Source organism: Zea mays, chromosome 10 (assembly GCF_902167145.1).
Source record: "Zea mays cultivar B73 chromosome 10, Zm-B73-REFERENCE-NAM-5.0, whole genome shotgun sequence".
Classification (NCBI taxonomy): Eukaryota; Viridiplantae; Streptophyta; class Magnoliopsida; order Poales; family Poaceae; genus Zea; species Zea mays.
Genome location: NC_050105.1, coordinates 45603150 through 45619390, shown reverse-complemented (window position 1 = coordinate 45619390; position 16241 = coordinate 45603150). Strand labels below are relative to the sequence as shown.

Here is a 16241-nt window from a genome sequence, read left to right as displayed (position 1 = left end):
GCTGAGGGGTTTGGTTTGCTAAAAACACTAGCTGGGTCTAAAAACAAATTTTAGCTTTTCAAGTTTTATTATAATCCTTTAGACTAGGTGAGTACCTAGCTATTCATACATGGTATCAAACATTATTGCAATCAACATCTTTTGAATGTCACCTCATTCAACTTCTTACTCAATGTAGCAGCATGGATCAAGCAGTCTCGTTAGCTGCGAGAAGCAGACGATTTGAATCGAGTTTTAAACCTTGCAAGGTAAACCTAAACACATGACATGGCGAGGCACTCCGTCTCCACACACATCAACCGTCCCCATCGATTCCCCGTCAAAAGAAAGAGGCCCACCGCCTTGGCGTACAATGCCTCACTGACCCCAACTGCCGTCGTGCAGTGACTGCACTTGTACCCACCATAACCGAAATGGGAGACCATGTCTTAGGTCGTGTGAGGAGGTCAATCTGCGAGCAGGTTCACTCAAGTACTAGGCTTACCAATTTACCATATTTCTCGGAACGTGTTTAGTACGTTCAAACACTTGACACACAGTACCACACATTAATCCTTATTCCAATTTTCATCTCGTAGACAACGCATCCCATGGATGTCCACAGACCATCATCCTCCCGATATAAAATGGATACAACCAATTCCTGACCTCGTGCGAATGCTAGAAAAATCACTCGACTTCTACCGAGATCCCTAATTAGCAAAGCAGCTACTCGACCTAGCATACTAGTATCCATCTCAAAAGGAATCCTGAGTTCATGCAACTATGGTTTCAGGCAACTCCTACACTTAAGTGAACAATACAGGCCTACAAACATTAAGTGCAGTAAAATAGCATATATATAACGGTTATACATAAAACCGGGGCTTGCCTTCGAAAGCTGGGGCAGGGAGATCCTCAGTGGCAGGCTCTGGTGCTGGCTCTTGGACTCCCTCCTGAGCAACTCCTTGCTCTAGAATGCGTAAGTACTCTCCATCAGCGAGGTTACAATCTATCGAATGCAATGAATAAGATACATGTATGTTAATGATATGCAAATTTAGTAAACACGATGTATGGTGAAGCAATATTAAGGCAATGGGTAAACTAGGGTTTCTTATTGGTGAATACTTAGTGGATTAAGGATTTAGTCATTTCATTAAAGTTTTCGTGGGCACTTAGGGAGGTTTGGTTGTAGGGGTGTGTGTAACATTATTCCCTTCCACTAATCTCCCTTTTGATTTTCTATTTATGCCCTTAATGTGGGTTTGAACTACCATAATGATTTAGCAATTTCCAAAAATGTTGTAAAAATTACAGCAGGTTAATATTGGTCACTGTAGTCTATTCTACAAATTTGAGGTTAAGAATATTTAGGATAAACTCTAGGCAAAAAAACAAAAGTGAGGGTAGATGGTTACTTTGTACTACAACTCTCATTTGGGTGGGGGTTCTGCACTAAAAGTTATTTTTGCTGGCATCTATAGATAATAACATGCTTCTGTGCCAAAAATCCTAGAAGGTGATTTAATGGTTATTTAGTTGTGGTTTTCTAAAGTTTAATGCCAAAAAGACACTTATAACTAACTTGTTATTTGAAAAATATCAAACAACATAACTTGTATTTTTCTTAGATTCATACTAGCATAATAGTAGTTATTCCTAAGGATGGGCTGGTTCCTCATTCGGGTTATTTTTCTAGGATTTTTCTAAGTTCTCACTGTTTTTATTAAATAAAAAGTGGTGCATTTTCTTTGTACCAAATGAGGGTTCAACAAAATTTTCTTATGAACTACATCACCTATGCAAGCTAGGAAAAATATGGTTGCCCTCTGGTCCTCATTTAAAATTCCCTTTTTCATTTTCTTAAGGTTTTAGCCAATACAAGTTTTAATGGGTAATCTTCTCTTAACCTAGTATACTGGGGAGTTTAATATTTTTAAACAGTGTAGTTATGAGTTAAGTATGTCTCCAATTTTTCTCAGCCCTAGTCCAAAAGTATTTTTATTTTTCCTTTGTTTATTAAGGTTTGGGCAGTATACTTGTTTAAATCCAAACTCTAAAAAGCTTTGCTAAAACCATGGTGTTTATCATTTTTGTTGGGTAGTTCATAATATCTAGGTCCTAGCAAAATTTGTTTGACAACTTTTTGTTGAATAAAACTCAGTGTATGATTTGTTTCTAGTTCTCTGCTTATTTAAAAAGGATAAATCTTAAAGTTTAAAGGAAAAAGGCTTTGCACCGATGTCCCTGGGTTCTTCCTTAACCAAACCGTTCAAACCGTGCCCCTGAGAAACTGTTCATCAGAGGCACTGACATTTCCAAAAAACCCCTGCCTTTTCCCCTTCTTAACCCGCGCTCCCTCCTAGCCGTAGGGATAAAAAGCGGTGGCACGGCTTACCAGCGGTGGGAGAGGTCCGGTGGAGGGTAGGGTGAGGTCTGGAAGCTCCTAGCGGTCACGTCGAGGGGCGGATCGCCGGCGGTATTGGCCGGAGTAGGGCTGGCCGCGTGCGCAGAGGGTCGAGCTCGTCGACGACGCGTGCTCCAGTCTGCCCATAGCGGTAGGGTTCAATCAAACTGCCCGGGGAGCTTCACTAGAGGTCAGTGGTGTTGTAGGCGCAAGGAATCAAAGAGTGGCTAACCGTGCGGCTCAGTCTACGTGTGACGGCGGTCGGACAAAGTTCGGCGAGTCAATCCGGCACATCCGGCAATGTGGTGTTCGGTCTAAGGGCTCAGGGAGCTTCATTGAGCTCCGGGGAGGCTAGCCGAGGGATTTGATGGGGTGTAGGAGGGATGGAGTGGCCGGTCCACGGTGGTCGGGGCTCGGCCGGCACTGGCACGCCGTGCGCAGAGCGAGCTCCGGTGAACTTGCGCTTGGGCGGGGCTAAGAGCGAGCGGGGGTGTACGGTCAAGGCCTTGGTCGGCTTTATAGGCGCGGGCGTGGGTGTGGGCGCGGGGTTGGGTGTCGCGCGACGCGGCGCGCGCGGGGCCGAGCGACGGGGCATGCTCTGGCATTGCTAGGGCGTGTCGAACACGTGGCAGTTTCTTTCTACCCGAGTTCTAGCTCTTGCTTAGCAGCCAAACGTGCGAATCTCGCCATAAGACTTTTGTGAGATCTCTTCTCTGTACCTAGGGCTACCTAGTTCATGTGAGTTCCAAGGGAAGATCTGGTCTGGTTTGGGAGATATGATGGCGCCAAGTCAGGGTTGTCGGCACTGTTCATCCCGAGACAAAACTTGTGTCAAACCGTGTCAAACGGTTCTGGTTTGGTTTCAAATTTTTCAGGGGTGTGCCTTGTGTAATTTGGCTCCTTTTTGTCAATTGGACCTTGTGGATTTGGCGCCAGCAACTACGTGAACATCTCTGATCTTTAGAAGAGGGCTGATTTTTGACTTAGAGAAAATTTGGGTTGCTCTATAGTGCTCTCCACTTGGGGGCTGAATTTGGGGGTTTTGTGGGACCTTTTTGGAATAACACCCTTACTATCTCTTGTAGATATATAAATGTACTTCAACTTTGGTAAAAGGTTTAAGTCATGAATTGGTCATTTGCATAGTTTTCCCACTAATCCAATGCTTGGGGGTCTAATGGCTTAAGGGTGGAGTCTAGGGTTTGAGCATGTTTTTCCAAGGTGGAGATACATGAAAAGCTAGGGTATTCCTTCTATCATGATCACCACTTAATTAAGCCATGGTTTATAAAGTTGTGGTGTCCCTTCTCTCTACTTAACACATGTGATAATAGGCCATAGGTGCATGTTTTGAGCCAGGGCCTTGGGTAACACCTGGGGTGTTACAACCCTCCCCCTTAAAGGAATCTCGTCCCGAAATTTTGGTAGGGATCCTTTAGAGGGGTGCTAAGAAGGTGTGTGCTTGCACGGTGTGGTTTCTTTCTAGTAAACTGCTCTTCGAATGTCATCCTCTTTGCAACTTCAGAAGGAAACCCTTCTAGATTTAGTCTCACAGCTTACTCAATTCTTGTTAACTCTATTTCTCTTATACTTAGATTCAAAGGGCAGGTTGGGGGGTTTGGGATCCGAGTTATGTACCGATCTCTTTGGGCAGAAAATCGGGGTAGTGAGAGCGCAGAAAATCCTCAGTTTCCCAAGTAGCTTCCTCTTCTGAATGGTGGCTCCACTGGATCTTATACATTTTGATTGACTTTGCTCGAGTTAATCTTTCCTTACTATCCAATATTTTGACGGGGTGCTCTTGATATGACAGGTCTGGTTCTATCTCCAATTCAGGTTTTGACAGCACTTATGTTGGTAAGCGAACACACTTCTTCAGCCGAGATACATGGAACACATCATGAATTGCCGACATATGAGGTGGGAGCTTCAATTAGTATGCTATCGGTCCACAAGTCTCCTTGATCTCATAGGGCCCGATATAGCGAGGAGCTAATTTGCCCTTAATTCCAAACCTTTGAACACCTTTGGTGGGTGAGACCTTGAGATACACATGACCTCCCACTTCGAATTGTAGAGGCTTCCTCCTTTTATCATGATAGCTCTTTTGCCTAGCCTGAGCAGCTTCCAAGTTCCTCTTAATGACTCTGACCTTATCCTCGGCTTCAAGCACTAGGTTAGGTCCAAGTATTTCCCTTTCTCTAGCTTGTGACCAATTTAGCGGTGTTCTACACCTTCTCCCATACAAGGCCTCGAAAGGTGCCATCTTCAGGCTGGATTGGTAACTGTTATTGTAAGAGAATTCTGCCAGAGAAAGACATTTGTCCCACTCCTTGCCATAATGTATTACACATGCTCTCAACATGTCCTTGAGAATCTGATTTACTCTTTCTGTCTGACCATCAGTTTGAGGATGATATGCTGAGTTTCTAATCACTGTTGTCCCAAGTGACTTTTGTAGCTGTTCCCAGAAACATGCTACGAACGGTGCTCCTCTATCTGACACGATAGTTATTAGGATTCCATGCAAGTGCACTATTTGGTCAATATAGATTCTCGCGTATTTTTCTGTCCTGTGGGTGGTATGCACGGGCAAGAAATGAGTTGTCTTGGTTAGCCTATCCACAATGACCCAAATAGAATCGTGGTGCCGGGAGGTGTTGGGCAATCCCACAATAAAGTCCATGCAAATGTCCTCCCATTTACAAGATGGTATGGGGAGAGGTTGTAAGGTACCCACTACCTTTAAATGACTAGCTTTGATTCTTTGACAAGTGTCGCACTTAGATATGTACTTAGCAATCTCTCTCTTCATCCTGGTCCACCAATATAAGGATCTGAGGTCATGATACATTTTGTTACTTCCGGGGTGCATGGAAAATTTTGAGAGATGGGACTCATCCAAAACTTTCTTCCTGAGTTCTAGATCCTTGGGAACAACCAGTCGGTCTTCGAACCATAAAGTACCCTTGCTGTCCTGACGAAAGCATTTATACTTATCCACCTTTTGATTGAGCATTTCCTTGATGATTTGAACACCCTTGTCACTAGGTTGTGCCATGATTATCTGCTCCTGTAAGGACGGCTCAACTAAGATATAATCCAAGGTACCTGGGGAAACCACTTCCATGTTCAGCTTGCGTAATTCGTCGCACAAAGATGTGACCTTAGATTCGATGGTTAGACAGTTGCACTGTGCCTTTCGACTCAATGCATCTACCACAACATTTGCCTTGCCTGGATGGTAATGTACTTCTAGATCATAATCCTTGATCAATTCTAACCATCTCCTCTGCCTCCTATTAAGATCCGCCTGAGTGAAAATATACTTGAGGCTCTTATGGTCAGTATAAATATTACAATGAGCCCCCATTAGATAATGTCTCCTTATCTTCAGAGCATGGACTACCACTGCTAACTCCAGATCATGTGTGGGATAATTTTGCTAATGAGGCCTAAGTGCTCTGGATACGTAGGCAATAACTCGTTTGTCTTGCATCAGAACACAACCTAGTCCAGTGCCCGAAGCATCACAATACACATCAAATGATTTGGTGTTGTCAGGCTGTGCTAGCACGTGTGTTGTTGTCAGATGTCGCCTCAAGGCGTGAAAGGCATCTTCACATTTCTGACTCTAATCAAATTTCACTCCTTTCTTCAAGAACTCATTTATTGGTTTAGCAATTCTGGAGAAATCTGGAATGAATCGTCGATAGTATCCCGCCAATCCCAGAAAACTTCGAATCTGCTGAACGATGGTAGGAGGCTTCCAATCCATCACTTCTTGTACTTTCTCAGGATCAACTGCTATCCCGTCCTGCGAAATGGTGTGACCCAAGAACTTGATCTCTCTTAGCCAGAAATCACATTTGGAGAATTTGGCATACAAGTGATGATCACGCAGTCGTTGAAGTACTATGTGCAAATGCATAGTATGCTCGTCTTCATTTCTTGAATATACCAGAATATCATCAATGAAGACCACCACGAATTTGTCCAATTCTGGCATAAATACTAAATTCATCATATACATGAAGTATGCCGGAGCATTGGTCAGCCCGAATGACATCACCAAGTACTCATAAAGCCCATATCTGGTGGAGAAAGCCGTCTTCGGAATATCACTTGCCCTGATCTTGATTTGGTGATAGCCAGAGCGAAGGTCTATTTTGGAAAACACCTTGGCTCCGACCAGTTGATCAAACAAAACATCAATGCAGGGTAAAGGATACTTGTTCTTAATAGTCACTGCATTGAGAGGGCGATAATCAACACATAATCTCAAGCTCTCATCCTTCTTCTTTACGAACAAGGCCGGACATCCCCATGGTGAAGTACTTGGACGAATGAACCCCTTGTGTATGAACCCCTTGTCTAGCAACTCTTGTAATTGTTTCTTTAGTTCTACCAACTCTACCAGGGGCATCCTATATGGCCTTTTAGAAATAGGTGCGTTTCCTGGTTGCATTTCTATGGCAAACTCTATATCCCTGTCGGGTGGCATCCCTGGCAACTCGTCTGTGAAGACATTAGGATACTCACAGACTACTGGAATCCTGTCCACAGGTGATTCTACCCTGGTGAGGGCACAGGAATGGGTACAACCCTGGTTGGTAGGTACAAGGTGATTTCTCCACAAATTAGTGAGTGTATTTCAATGACTCTCGCTGAGACATCAATCAAGGCATGATGCCGCAATAACCAGTCAGTCCCCAAGATGATATCTACACTCTCCAATCCCATGATAAGGAGGGTGGTTCCAACTATGATACTACCCAATTTTATTGGTACCTGTCGGTTGAGTTGATAGGTGGCAACCCTGCCTCCTGGTGTTGCAATCATAATGGCCCCATTTGTGTGATGAAACGTTAGCTGACATTTGGCACTAAATTTTGCGCTGATTAAGCTGTGTGATGCATCAGAATCAAAAAGAATGACGACAGGGTAATTTAAAACGGAAAAGATACCGGTCATGACGGGTGCTCCCTCCGGAATGTCAGCCAATGTGGTGAAGTTCAGCCTGCCCTGCCTCACTTGCACCTTCTGCTTCTTGCCTTGGTTCTGATTTGCATTCTGACCCGGCCTCTTCTGGTTTCTGGGACAATTCTTGGCATAGTGTCCAGTGTTACCACAAGTGAAACACCTGTTGTCATTGCCCTGGTGGTATTGCTGTTGTTGCTGGTTGTTGTTCCTCTGAGCTAGGGGTTGAGAGCGGTTGGGTGCCTGCTGCTGCTATTGTGGCCAGATCACCCATCGCCCCTGCTACTGCTGAGGTCCTCTGCTCTGAGTGTCGGACACAATCCTGAAGCGCTGAGGCTGTGCTGCTGGCCTTGCTATAGGGGTCTTCCTCTTCTTCTCTGCTTGGCGAGCTGTGATGCAATCCTCCTGGGAGATGGCCAAGTTGACCAACTCGTTGTAGCTGTTGGCCGTGACTGTGTTGAGATGGTCACGGAGCTTGGTGTTGAGGCCCCTCCTGAACCTATCTCTCTTCTTTTCGTCGGTGTCAGCATGGTAGCCTGCGTACTGACAAAGGTCATTGAAAGCTTGGGCATACTACAACATGGTACGACTCCCTTGAGTGAGCGCCAGAAACTCATTGAGCTTGCAGTCCATGATGCCTGCTGGTATGTGATGCTCTCTGAATGCCGTCTTGAACTCTCCCCACTCAACCACGTGGTCGGCCGGCTGCATGGCAAGAAAATGGTCCCACCATGTCCTAGCGGGCCCACAAAGCTGGTGGGCGGAGAAACGGACCTTGGCCGCATCTGAGCACTCTCCATTAAGCAGTGGGAACTTTGATTCCACCACCCTGAGCCAGACATCAGCATCAAGCTGATCTTCCGCCCTGGTGAACAACGACGGCTGAGTACTGAGAAACTCCCGATAGGTTGCTGCTGCCGAGGCACGCTGGTGGTGATCACCACCCCATAGTGCTGAGGCGGTGCTGACGCTAAGCGAGCTACCGCTGAGCGAGCTGTCACAGAATCTCATTCTGCTGAGCCATCAGCTCCTGCATGCTAGGAGGCTGCGGCGGTGGTGGAGGAATGCGCTCATTCTGTCCACTGTGCGCTCTTCCTACCATCTAAAATTTAGGAGGTTCTGTTGTTATACTTAAAGTCTGTGATTGCATACGATAAAATAACTTAAACAGCGAAGTTTGCAAGATTCCAAGTTTGCCTCGCCTTACACAACTGGTACCATAGGATATAATTTGATTCATGAATTTAAAGAAACTTAAAACCATTCATCATTCATCTTGCCAAAAGAGTTTCCACTGGTTACAGCAGGCCCAAAAGACTCAAATTTCTAGCCTAGTACATCCAATGTGCAAAAGTTAAGCTAGTTTCGAGGAAAGCTACTCCTTAACACTTCTAACCTATATCTAACAAGCAAATGAGGCAATGCTAGACTCAGGGGAAGGTGGTCCTCTCGAGCCAGCAGTGTCCAAGCTAGATGCGGGCTCTGGCTCCTCCGCTCCCTCGATATCTACGTCCTCATCAGCCACTTCTGCCTCCATGTCCTCGATCTCTTGATGGTGCAGGTCTAAGTGCTGGTTGGCTTCCTCGAGTTGTTGCTGGGTGTTCTGGAGCTGGTCTTTCAGAACCTCAATGGTGTTCTCCCTAGCTTCCACCTGATCCTCGAGCTCTTGTATTTGGTTAGCCATCTGCTCAACCTAGAGATCCTTCTCCACTAGCTCGGTGGACAAGTCTACAACAAGGTCCTCCCTGTTGTCTAGGGTGATCTTGGTAGACTCCACCAGGCCCATAAGCTGGGACATCGCCTCACCTCGTAAGGCTTATAGACGATACAGGGCACTCATGCATCGAATCGTCAGGTGAGCGGTGTGTCCGGGGTATAGAGCCCACACATCCTTGGCGTGCTCAACCCTGTCCTTCCACATCGGGTCGTCCTCCTTCTCAGCATGGAACAAGCCAATGGGGTGGGTCGACATCTCCAAGGGGTGAAATCCACAAAAGGTTGTCAGTACGTGCAGAGCCATGGCCTCTATAGTGCAATCGGCCCTGAAACCGAAAGACTCCGAGTCCAGTGAACGCCATCCTAGCTATAGGGGATGAGGCTCCAAGGTCATTCTCACCCTACATCGAGGTACTCGGTGCTCCTCGAACAACTGCACCTCGTACTAGGGAGGCGTGGTATAACCTGCCCCCTGTAGTACCTCCCACAAGACGAGGGGAAAACCCTCTCGTGTGAGACTGTCTGTGTGGGAAGTCATCTATGCAAGGGCAAGTGTAAGCGAAAAGAAAGAAAACCAAAAATAAATGGTGCTTAGTGCAAAGGGCTAGAAAAGAAAAATAACTTTCTGAGGATCTAGCCTTCCTAGGGTTAAATGGAGACCTTCGGTATAGACTTAAAATTTTATTACTGTTGACTCTTCGTTTATGTAGCTTCTTACTAATAATGACATTTTTACTAAGAGGATAGGAAAATGATGCATGCATGCTCGTCCTAAGCGTCCTCACATCAAGTGTAGGGATACAAATATCCCCCATCTATATCGTAGTAGCCTGTACGGCATATTCAAATAGCCACCTAGCTAGCTACCCATCTAGTATCCTAAGGCTTCACGTCCTAGGTCTATCCTTATCGTCCTGACTGCTATCCAACTTGGTTTCTAAGCAAGTTTTACTTTTGAAAAGGTCGGTAAATATGATTTATTGATTTCTCTGAGGTGGTACAAACTCCGATACCAGCTGTGGCGGAACCGCCCGAATTATTCCAATTTAAGTGCCTAAGTCCCGCCATAAAGGCTAGACCACACTTAAATAGGAATAAACCGTCAGTCCCTCGGATGAAGTCCGACAAGGCCACTAACAGGATTAAGTACCACATACTCACTCGAAGGTGAGGCACAAAGAAAATACAATAAAGCATAAAACCATAATTTAAAGGAATAATTAATGTTATTACATCATCATCGAAGTTTTTGCAAAAGTAGTAACCATTGTTCTTGATGCAGCAGAAATTAACTAACGGTAAAGACAATGGAGGATGGGGAAGCCTAGCCCATCACTCCTCATGCACCTCTCTTGCTGAGGTAGGGTCCCACTCGACTGTCCAACCTGGTGGCAAGGTGGACGGCCAAGTCACTCCAACAACCATATCCTCCAGAGTACCTATAAAATTGTGCCACAAGCAAGGCTGAGTATACTAATACTTAGCTAGACTTACACGTTGTGAGAAGTCTACTCCTCTACCTCTAGACATGCAGCCATTTGGCTGAGGGGTTTGGTTTGCCAAAAGCACTAGCTGGGTCTAAAAACAAATTTTAGCTTTTCAAGTTTTATTATAATCCTTTAGACTAGGTGAGTACCTAGCTATTCATACATGGTACCAAACATTATTGCAATCAACATCTTTTGAATGTCACCTCATTCAACTTCTTACTCAATGTAGCAGCATGGATCAAGCAGTCTCATTAGCTGCGAGAAGCAGACGATTCGAATCGAGTTTTAAACCTTGCAAGGTAAACCTAAACACATGACGTGGCGATGCACTCCGTCTCCACACACATCAACCGTCCCCATCGATTCCCCGTCAACAGAAAGAGGCCCACTACCTTGGCGTACAATGCCTCACTGACCCTGACTGCCGTCGTGCAGTGACCGCACTTGTACCCACCATAACCGGAATGGGAGACCACGTCTCAGGTCGCGTGAGGAGGTCAATCCACGGGCAGGTTGTAACACCCGGGCTTTAAGGGACAAAGCCAGGTGCATCTCATACATGTGCCAAAGAAGACAACATATATAATAACTGAGTGTATAGAGATAAATGTCACAATATAATCAGAGTACTTATTACATAGAGGAAGACTTACAAAATAAATTATAAATATAAAACGGACTCAGGATCGTCCTTGGCGCTAGAAAGTCAACTGGGAGACGCCACCTAGATCGAATCGAACTCCTCGATACGTGGCTCCACTTGAACCACTTGATCTTCTCCTGTGGGGGGGGGTGTGAGACAGCAAGAGTGAGCTCACTTACCATCATAGCTCAACAAGTCGTGGGTAATAATGTGCATGAACTCACCAAAGGTGGGAGTTCATGTGAAGTGTAAGGCTAATCAACAAAAATAAAGGCTGAAGCTGAGAATTGCTTTTATAAGTTGGTCAAAATTTTATTAGCAATTACTAAGTATAAGTAAATACCAAACCTTAGAAAATATAAGCCTCTACTAATCCTTAAGGCAATAGTGTAGACTAGCACAACCATGCCCCCGCCCCCATCTCAACCGTCCGATTTCCAACCCCGCCTCCATCCGAAACAGTCCGATTGCGTCCTCTCGCTACCGCAGCCGCACCCACCGCCACGAGCACTCGGCCATGCGCGCAGCAGCCACCGCGTCCCGCCCCAACCCCCGCCGCCATTGCGCGCAGCAGCCCCCGCGTCCCGCCCCAACCCCCACCGCCATTGCACGCAGCAGCCCCCGCGTCCGCCTCCATCTCGCGCGGCCATGCCCTTCGTTGGGAAAAAACAACAGCGCCCAACCACCATCTCTGTTCTTCGCGAGAGTGTGGCATAGCATCATCTCTATGTCTGCCGAGGAGCGTGAGCCAGCTGCTAGCTGAGAGCCGAAAGAAGGAATCCTCGGCCGACAGCAGGAGAGGAGAGCCACCGTTTGATCAGCGACTGGGCAAAAGCAGGCCGCGCCCGGCCACCCCGCTCGTTGCTATCCGACCCCACACCAGCGACTCGCCGAGCGCAGGCACAAGAGGAGGGGCTCCATCCATGAGGCAGCCATGCTTGTGCTCATCAACAGGTATCTCTGGTGCGGAGCGGGGCTGGATGATTTGTTGGAGAGCGTGCAGCTTTTGTGTTACAGCTGCTTGCAGTTCCTAGAATTTAGCTCCCGAGGACGACATCGTGCAGTACCTCGCCGCTTTGGATGTCGCCATCGAAAACCTTGCGCGCGGCGGCCCCGGCGGCGCGCGGGCCGGCGTCGCCGTCTAGCTCGCCATGGTGCGCCTCGAGGAGGAGCTGCACCACCTCATGGTCCGCCACGCCGTCCCCATCGACCTTATAGGCCTCTTCTTCTCGCTCCGTCGCCTCTCGCTCGAGTCCATGGACGACCTCGACACCTGCCCCGACTTCGACGCCGCCACGCCACATAGCCTCGACGCCAACCCCGCCGGCCCGGAGACCGCACGCGGCGCCTCCCTCAGATCTAATCCCTTTGAGGACTAGGTGTTCGATCCCGTGCGCCCCGAGGCTGTCAAAGACCTGCGCGCCATCGCCCACCGGATGGCGTGCGCGGGACCTGCCACGACTTGCTCGACGAGTACCTCTCCGTGCTTGGCGTCGAGCGCCTCAGCATCGACAATGTGCAAGGCATCGAGTGGAAGCTGCTCAACGACAAGATGAAGAAGTGGGTGCACGGGGTCAAGACGGTCGTGCGCGTGCTGCTGGCTGGTGAGCGTTGCCTCTGTGACCAGGTGCTCGATGCGTCTGATGAACTTATGTATGTGTGCTTCCTTGAGTCCACCAAAGGATGCATTATGCAAATTCTTAGCTTTGGGGGTGCTGTGGCGGTGTGCCCCCGCTCGCTAGAGAAGGTCCCTTGGATCCTTGACATGTATGAGGCACTTGCAGAGGTGATCCCTGAAATGAAGGACTTGTGCATAGGATGTTCTAGGGATGGCGTGATCAGTGACGTGCAAGCCATTCTTCATAGGCTTGGGGATGCCATGTGGGGTAACCTATTTGAGTTTGGGAAGATGTTACAGCAAGAGACCTCAAGGAGGGTGATGACAGCTGGGGAAATCCACCCAATGACACGCTATGTAACTATTTGAGGTTGCTGGTTGTTTACATTGAGACACTTGATGCACTATTGGCTGAATACAGCAGTGATCATGATACTTTCAGAAGTTCTAATGATCAGGATCAGGAACACTTGGAGAGAATGACCCCTTTTGGAAGGCGTCTTCTGAAGCTGATATCTTACCTGGAGGCCAATTTGCAAGAGTGTACCATTATTTTGCTGCTTCTGAGATATACAATGCAATCCGTGTGTTCATTGCTTACTATGTCTGGATGACTGGATTTGGGAATTTCTCCTATAACTATATCAAGAAAGATTTTAGTATTGCAAGATTTGCTCAGGTGCCTATGCTACCTCATCAGTCTTATTTTGTTCTATGTCCTAATGAGTTTAGTCTCCTGTATTTCTTATTACCGCCTTTTAAGCACTAGACCAATAACTATACTTTCCATGCAGATGATGTGGAGGTTAAATTTCTTTGTGGCATTCTGTTGCATTGTCCTTGACAATGATCTCATGCTCTATTATATATGCCCAATGCACACACTATTTACTCTTATGGTATATGGATCACTTGGTCTGTTTAACAAATGCAATGAGGTACCATCAATCATGACTATTAAGATTGCTTGCTACTTCTTGTCTGTAATTTTGATATGGGAAATCCCTGGGGTATTTGAATTATTGTGGGCCCCCTTTACGTTTCTGCTAGGTAAGTTATTGATGTAGTTTTGTATGACATTCTCCCTACCAGTCATGCCCAGGAGTTCAGGACCAACCTTAATTATTTTCTATTGAGGCTATAAAGATCCATCACCATCCAAGGCACACTTACCCCTGCTACATGAGTGGCATTTCAGATCTGGCCTCGATCGATACATATGGATTATTGGAATGATTTATGCTTACTTCCATCCTAATGTAAGTATTTCAGATATGGACCTATATTACCCTGATCACCCTCTGAGATTGTATCTGCGAGATGTTATTGGATACGTCTCGATATATTTCCCTAATCTCTATATATATTAAGCATCGTTTCTTTTGTTCAGATCATGCTAACCTTAACATGGAGCTTTTGACGTACAAAGAAGTTCACTTCTTAGTCTTTGTATTTGTGATATACACATCTCTACTAATCCTTAAGGCAATAGTGTAGACTAGGCACAACCATGCCCCCTCCATCTCGACCGTCCAATTGCCGGATCAACCCCGCCTGTGTCTCAACCGTCCGATTGCCACGCCTCGCTCCCGCTACGGTCCTTCGTGCCGATCGCTCCGGGCCGGCAGCTCCTCAGCATCCCCAGCTACGTGGCCCGCACGCGCCTCGGTACGCCGGCGTAGGCGCTCCTCGTGGCCATCGACCCCAGCAACGACGTCGCGTGGGTACCGTGCGACGCCTGCGTGGGCTGCGCCTGGGCGTCGTCGTTCGACCCGACGAGGTCGTCCACGTACCGCCCCGTGCGCTGCGGGGTGCCGCAGTGCTCGCAGGCTCCCGCCCCGTCGTGCCCAGGGGGCCCGGGCTCGTCGTGCGCGTTCAACCTGTCGTACACGGCGTCCACGTTCTAGGCCCTGCTCGGGCAGGACGCGCTGGCCCTCCACGACGATGTGGATGCCGTCGCGGCCTACACGTTCGGGTGCCTCCGCGTCGTCATGGGCGGCTCCGTACCGCCGCAGGGGCTCGTGGGATTCGGCCGCGGGCTGCTCTCGTTCCCGTCGCAGAATAAGGACGTGTACGGCTCCGACTTCTCCTACTGCTTGCCGAGCTACAATTCCTCCAACTTCTCCGGCACGCTTTGGCTCGGCCCCGCCGGCCAGCCGAAGAGGATCAAGACGACACCGCTGCTGTCCAACCCGCACCGCCATTCCCTCTACTATGTCAACATGGTCAGGATCCGCGTCGGTGGCAGGCCCGTGCCGGTACCCGCGTCGGCCCTCGCGTTCGAACCGGCCAGCGGCCGCGACACCATCGTCGAAGCCGGGACGATGTTCACGCGGCTGTCCGCGCCCGTGTACGCCGTCGTGCGTGACGTGTTCCAGAGCAGGGTGCGAGCGCCGGTGGCAGGTCCCCTCGGTGGCTTCAACACGTTCTACAACGTGACCATCTCTGTGCCAATCGTCACCTTCTCGTTCGATGGGCGGGTGTCGGTGACGCTGCCGGAGAGGAACGTGGTCATCCGAAGCTCCTCGGACGGCATCGCGTGCCTGGCCATGGCTGCGGGACCGTCGAACGGTGTCGACGCTGTGCTCAACATGCTGGCCAGCATGCAGCAGTAGAACCACCGCGTGTTGTTCGACATCGCCAATGGCCGCGTCGGTTTCTCGCGCGAGCTCTGCACGGCCTAAAATCAGTGGATCCAGCCTATGGATGGAGTATTGTGTGTAGTACTCTAGTATAAGTGTTTCAGATTCCTGTGACACCGTGAGTTCAAGCATGGATGTCTCGTTCGTTGCTGTCAGCGCTTGGAAAGTGGATTTACTGAGTTGTTGGGTTCTAAGGACTAAATTTTGTGTCGCACCGGGTGTTTAAATAATAATTAGATTAATTAAAAAACCATTACACAACAAAAAACTAAACAACTAGAGTGCGAGACAAATTTATAAAGCATCCCCTTAGGCGGGATTTCGGTGCCAAAGATCATATCAACGGTGGAGGGGGCCGTCGGCCTCGGCGACCATGGCCGGGCGGTGAAGGACTCCTTGCTCACGCTTCTTCCAACTCATCCTGACAGTTGAGGCTTCCTTCTCTTCATCACAATCTTAGGTTGCTCTTCGAGGTTCTGAATGTTCTAGATTGTAGGTTTTAGGCAACGTTCTCCAGTTTTCATCAGTCATAGGAAAATATATTTTGGTATCTAGCAAACTTGTGCTGTATAAATTCTTTCATGCAATTTCTGTGAGTTTTAGTATGGACTGACATAGCATTGTTTCGATAGGTAAACAGACTAAGTTTACATTTATACTCACAACAATAGATGATGTTTAATCACAGATTTTGCCGTCACTATTGTACTCACGCCGCCCGTCGCTAGGGCCCTAAGTCCTTTGGAGGGTCGCAATTTGTGTT

General features: G+C 47.8%; 1 long non-coding RNA gene and 2 pseudogenes across 1 annotated transcript; all 3 read left to right on the top strand.

Moving 5' to 3' along the window:
• Nucleotides 1-11735: 11735 nt before the first annotated feature.
• LOC103642414 (exocyst complex component EXO70E2-like) lies at nt 11736-13450 on the top strand (annotated as a pseudogene).
• Nucleotides 13449-14088, top strand: LOC109943098 (uncharacterized). Its single transcript, XR_002265721.1, has 3 exons — nt 13449-13515; nt 13631-13886; nt 13974-14088. It is a non-coding gene; the product is annotated as an uncharacterized lncRNA (long non-coding RNA).
• A 155-nt stretch (nt 14089-14243) lies between these two features.
• On the top strand, nt 14244-15520 carry LOC103642413 (aspartyl protease AED3-like; annotated as a pseudogene).
• Nucleotides 15521-16241: the final 721 nt, after the last annotated feature.